The sequence below is a fragment of the Juglans microcarpa x Juglans regia genome, chromosome 1S (assembly GCF_004785595.1).
Source record: "Juglans microcarpa x Juglans regia isolate MS1-56 chromosome 1S, Jm3101_v1.0, whole genome shotgun sequence".
NCBI lineage: Eukaryota > Viridiplantae > Streptophyta > Magnoliopsida > Fagales > Juglandaceae > Juglans > Juglans microcarpa x Juglans regia.
In genome coordinates this window covers 11,130,016-11,136,015 of record NC_054595.1, presented here as the reverse complement: position 1 = coordinate 11,136,015, position 6,000 = coordinate 11,130,016, and the positions used below count along the sequence as shown (strand labels likewise).

General features: G+C 37.2%; 1 long non-coding RNA gene across 1 annotated transcript; it reads right to left on the bottom strand.

Annotated features, from left to right (window-relative positions):
• Positions 1–324: 324 nt before the first annotated feature.
• On the bottom strand, positions 325–1,615 carry LOC121244540. Its single transcript, XR_005936449.1, has 2 exons — positions 1,537–1,615; positions 325–932 (listed from the first exon to the last, which is right to left on the bottom strand). It is a non-coding gene; the product is annotated as an uncharacterized LOC121244540 (long non-coding RNA).
• Positions 1,616–6,000: the final 4,385 nt, after the last annotated feature.

Here is a 6,000-nt window from a genome sequence, read left to right as displayed (position 1 = left end):
TGATTTTGAATAACTAGAAGGAAGATCTTTAAATGCTTTTCAGTTTTCTGGCACCATCATGATTTTGAACAGTAGCATGAACATGGAATTGGTCAGGAGGTATAATCCTGATGAATTTGTTTTTTTTAGTGTTTCGAGATCGTGTAAGAATTCTAGGAAGGGCTTGTTAGTGATGGAGGTGAAAAACCCTTATGGGTCAGCTTGCATGTACAGTAATGTTGCTTGTTTTTCATGGCAGCTATATATTGATGGTGCTTAGTTAATTTCCATATATACATAGATATGCTAGTCTCTTATAAGACTCTGAGCCCAAGAATTTTCTGGTTTGCATCTATGATATATCCACTACATTTTAATGAGAAAAAAATCCATTTACAAAAACTCTGTTTGTTAAAGCATTTAACACAATTAACAACTGTTTACATCAAAAAGAAAAATCCAACCAAAGGCAACTTCCTGATTATACCAAAAAGCAAAAAGAGCAATGTCCTAGTTACATCAAATCCTGAAAGATCCACAAGGAAAATCCATAACTAAGCCCTCTCCAATTGGAGCAGCAATCAATAGAAATCCAAAGGAGTTGTAAACTTTGTAGTAGTTGGAAACCTCTAACAGATACACAGAAACTCACAGAGTCTTAACTTAGTGCACTCAATTTTGATAAATCCAAGAGCTTAATTCCGAGTTCAAGTACCAGTTGCAGAATTCACATTCTATTGACATATCATGCATATTTGTAAACTTTGTAGTAGTTGGTAGCCGTTAATGATCTGATAGGGGAATTTCCATTTACTGCTTCTCTTGAACTTGCTTGATTTTCCTTTGTTGCACTGCATTATTTGAATCTGCAACTGCTGCTGTGGAGGAGGCTGCTGCTGCTGCTTCCCCTTCATGGCTTCTTCTACTTTGGACACCAACTCATATTATTTTCCCTGGGATTTTTTTATTAAAAATGGGATCCTTGATGTGCAGGTATTAATATAAAGGAATTTGCATCATATATATATATATATATATTTATATATATCATGATCATAATAACTAGTAGAACTTGTCAGAACAATAAATAGTTGATTTATGCCAAACTACACTCATAATGACTAATTACTAATTAGAATCATTTATAGCATTCTGACCGTATATTAATGCTATTTTCTCTCTGCAAGAAGTGTTGAACTCAAAGCAATAACAATGAATAATAGCTGGAGTACTAAACAGCTCCCTGACTGAAATACAAGTTCAAATGATTCAACTGTGTTTCTGTTGTTCAATTGGAGTCTGACCTTATTGAATGTCAAATTAAATTGTCTAATCCGTGAGAGTCATGAGAGTGATGCCTAGTACTCTAGTTGACATTTTTTTAATTAAAGATAAACTTCAAGAGTAACTTGGGCAAGGGATAAAACGGGAATAACAATCAAAATTAAAGGTGTGACTATTCAGTTACATATTGATAAAGCAGATGTACTTCAAGCAATACAACAGTTACATTAGAAATCAATGACTTAACCAATCAACAAGCAAAAATGGTCTTACTCTTGGATTAACCAATCAACAAGCAAAAGTACTTCAAGTAATCTTCAATCGACCTCATTTAAAATATTCTTCAAAGTTATCTCTACATTAAAAATAAATTATATTAAACATATAATTAATTGAAAAGAATATATGAAAATAATTTTCAAATGTGAATCTTATCGATTTCTAACTTGTAGCTTTTAGCATCTTCCATTACATCTTGGGAGTCATAATTAATAGAAGGAGCCATTAACCAGTTTTGTGTGCAGATAAGAGATTCAACTGTTGTTGTGGCCAATGAGCTATGAAATGAATCTAAGACACAACCTCCAACGCTAAATGCCGATTCAGAAGTAACAGTAGATATGGGAATAGCTAATACATCTCGAGCCATATTGGCAAGGATCGGATATCTAATTGAGTTCACCTTCCACCTTATTAGAATATCAAAGTCAGGTGTCGATCCTTCAACAGTTTCCATGAAATACTTATCCAATTCTGATTTAGACTCTACCACACCCTTTGATGCTTGATATTGTTCAAACATACTTAATATATCATCTATATTATCATAAGAAGTGTTGCTTTGGGTCTCACCAACACTTGATTGGCCCCTACTTGAACCTGCACTGGACTTTGAATATTGCTTATACATCCGCTCAATCATCCTCCTTAACCAATCAACAAGTTCAGACGCTCGCTCATTCCCAGGAAAATTTCTAAAACAAAATTCCAAAACTTCCAACTTGAAGCGCGGATCAAGCATAGATGGAATAAACAACATTTTGTTCAATTTCTTAAAATCCCCCCAATACTTGTCATATTTCAACAACATCCTCTCCGACATGGTTTTCAGCATATTACTCTCACTCATAGAAAATTTGTTCAAATGATTATAGATTGTAAATATTTCTCTAATGAACAAATTTGAAGTTGCATAAACTGAGCCTAAAACCCGCAAAGTCATATCATAAAAAAGCTTCAAAAATTGTACAAAAACCTTGATGGTTTCCCAATCATGTAAAGTTGGTATTTCTTGTTCAACCTCACGTAAATATGGGCCAAACTCGTTGTCTTCATCTTGCATCACCTCAAACGCCACATAATATTTGAGAGCCACACTCAACATTAGATATGTTGAGTTTTACCTAGTTGGAATATCAAGACAAAGAAGCCCACCACCTAAAATATTTTGCTTCTCTGCACAGGACTTGAACTTATTAAGTCTTGTAGGGGAAGACTTCACATATTTAACTGCATTTCGAATCTTGACAATTGATTTATCAACTTCTTTCAATCCATCCTGGACAATGAGATTCAAAATATGTGCACAACATCTTATATGCATAAGTTCATTCTCTAATACCATACAATCCTAAGTTTGGCAATTTTCCTCAAATAATCGATGGCTGTAGTATTAGAGGATGCATTGTGGAAAAGATGACTCAATCTCTTTTCCTATTGTTATTCCTTTGTGATCAGAAACTTTCTTAAAATCTATAATCCTCTTATGCAAGATCCAATCATCATGGGCTGTTATGCACATATAGTCAAGATTTTGAATTGATGTCCACATCTCAGTAGTGATGCAAATCTTATAATCAGATGCCATGAACATGTTCTTCAACTTATCTTTTTCTAACATGTACATCTTCATACAATCTCGCATAACAGTAATGCGAGAGTGGATTGGAAATCTAGGCTCAACTACGGCCATAAAGTCTTTAAAACCTTGTTTTTCTACAAATCTAAATGGTAGCTCACCCATGATTATCATTTTAGCTACCGCCGATTGTATTTTCTGTTCATTCTACTTAGCAAGTCCAACACTAGGACTGCTAGTTGTACCATCCACCCCCATCTTCCTAGTCCTGGTCATTTTTTATTGGGGGTTATCCCTTCCAACTCCAATAGCATTAAAGACTTTACATGTCTGATGATGGTACTTCAAAGATGAAGTACCTTGCTTTTTAGGATGACATAACAAAACCTTACCACAATAATCGCACGTGGCTTTGGGCTCGTTGGGATCCTCGACATTCTCAATCCGTGTAAAGTGTTGCCATACATCTGATCTTCCCCGTTTTCTTGTGATAGGAGGGCAAACTTGAGGACTAGTTGTTGGGAGAGAGCTATCCAAAGTTTGAGGCAGAGTACTATCCAAATGAATCACATTGGGCATTGATTCAGACCCAGATGAAGGTATAGCAGCACTATGTTCCATAGAGTTCAACTACAGTATAAAAAAAAAAAAAAAGATAGGAAGATTACATTCGACTTCTATTATACAGTAGTAAAACATCGTTAGAACCAAAAATGAAGATTTCAGCCTATAAAAATAATAATGTCTCTTACAATAATTGGAAAAAAATTGTTTTCCAAAATTTAGTTGATTTGCTGATGTATTTAAAAGTTTGAATCATTTTTTAATTAACCAGCATATATGGGTCACAACAGGTACCCATTGGACAAAAGGTACACTCCAGCATCGAATCCAAAAATCTCCCTTATAGTTGCCATACAATTTCATTGATATTGAAGCATTATTAAGCGGGGAACACAAATGACCCAAAGCACAAGCTTGGTGGTTCAAACTTGGGAAAACAGTAGATCAGAAAAATTGGAAAGAAAAGAACTAAAAGGTTGCCCTTTTCATCATCTGCAATGCACCATTTTCATGATGGACACTACCAATATCTTGTAATAGAGCTCCCTTTAGATACTAACAAATATACCTCATGTTTTGTTATTAGTTAATACTGATCTTGTACTTCATCAGCTAGAAGTGCAATCCTTAAATGTTTAGCTAAAGGCAGTCACTTCACCCATCAAATCACAGAAAGCTCATTGAAGCGCTAGACTTCAACCAGCATCAATGCTCCCCATATCCATGGTTTCCCTCAACACCCACAACAACTCTTAACAGGTTTTAGAATCACAAACATGAAACCATCTTTACAGTATATGTTTCTAGGTTTTATCTCAAGGCAGCCTGTTATGAAGCCCTAGTGGTGAGGCCCAGAAGGAGATGAGTTCGGGCCAGAAGGGAATTCACATGGGCCAGGACCAGGGAGGAAGACAGAACGCTGCGTTTGATGATGCTGTTAGAAACGTCCGTGAAGAAGGAAATGCTGTTATTTTCATGTGTTTATTTACGTTTATGCACTTGCTTTACAATTATCAGTTTTACACCTGTAAGCCATTGATTGGCTGAGTTTGTTATTTTCTCTGACATAGATTCTAGAAAAGGACGAGGTAGTGGAATTGTTATGCATGCTGGAAAATTGTAAGAATTGGACGTGTGTTCATGGAGGTTGGGTGTTCCTCGAAAACGCCCCTTATCAGTGAAGGAATCCTGGGATTCTATTCTATTGTTCTTCTTACATTACTCTTCTTGCATTATATGAAAGTTCATTACAAGTGGTATCAAGTCTCCGATCCTTTAACCAGAAAATACCTTCAAAAGTTTCCTTCCCACACTAGCCAAACAGCAACCCAGAAAATTTCCTTCCTACACTAGCCACACACCTACCCAGAAAATTTCCTTCCTACACTAGCCACACACCAACCCAGAAATCTCCATAAAACCTTCCATTCGCACCTCATGGATGATAATACCCATTCCAAACACCAGGAAATCACCTCACGCCAGAATGCTGAAGAGGAGAGGCTTCATGCAATGCGTGAGGATCTGACCCAGTTGACAGAAATGGTCCGAACCTTAGTGACAAATTCTGCTGCCCAGGTGGCTCACCGTGACCTCAACCTGCACCATGACAGAGAACAAAATGAGATGCGCCGAGATTTCCATAGAGGTATTAAAATGGATTTTCCTTACTGTGATGGTAAGAACCCAGCTGCTTGGGTATTTAAAGCCAACCATTATTTTGACTATTATCAAACCCCACCTGCCCAGAAATTGCTCATGGCCTCCTACCATATGGAGGGAGATGCCTTGATTTGGTATCAAGATGCAGTAGAATCAAACCAATTTAATAATTGGGAGACCTTCACTAGAACCTTGTTATTACGCTTTGGACCATCCTCTTATGATGACCCTATGGAGGCACTTACTAGGCTCAAGCAAGTCACTACTGTATCTCAGTACAAGGTCCAATTTGAGGCACTTTCCAACAGACTTCGGAATCTGCCTGAGGCTCACAAACTTAGCTGCTTTCTTAGTGGGCTGAAGGATGATATCCGTCTTCCCGTACGGATGTTCAACCCACTGAACCTTACTGCTGCCTTTGGGCTAGCAAAAATTCAGGAGGAATATCTGACCAGCTCAAAAAAATCAGTAAAAGGGTGGAGTGAGAAATCAGGGTTCTCTAGCTCAAGCTCCATGCCAAGCACTCACCTGAGTTTTCCTACAGTTCACGGGCAGCCTGGGCAAGGGCAGCGGATATTTAAGCCCATCAAACAGCTTTCATCTACCCTGATTGATGAGAAGAGGAAAAAGGGTCTTTGCTATCACTGTGATGA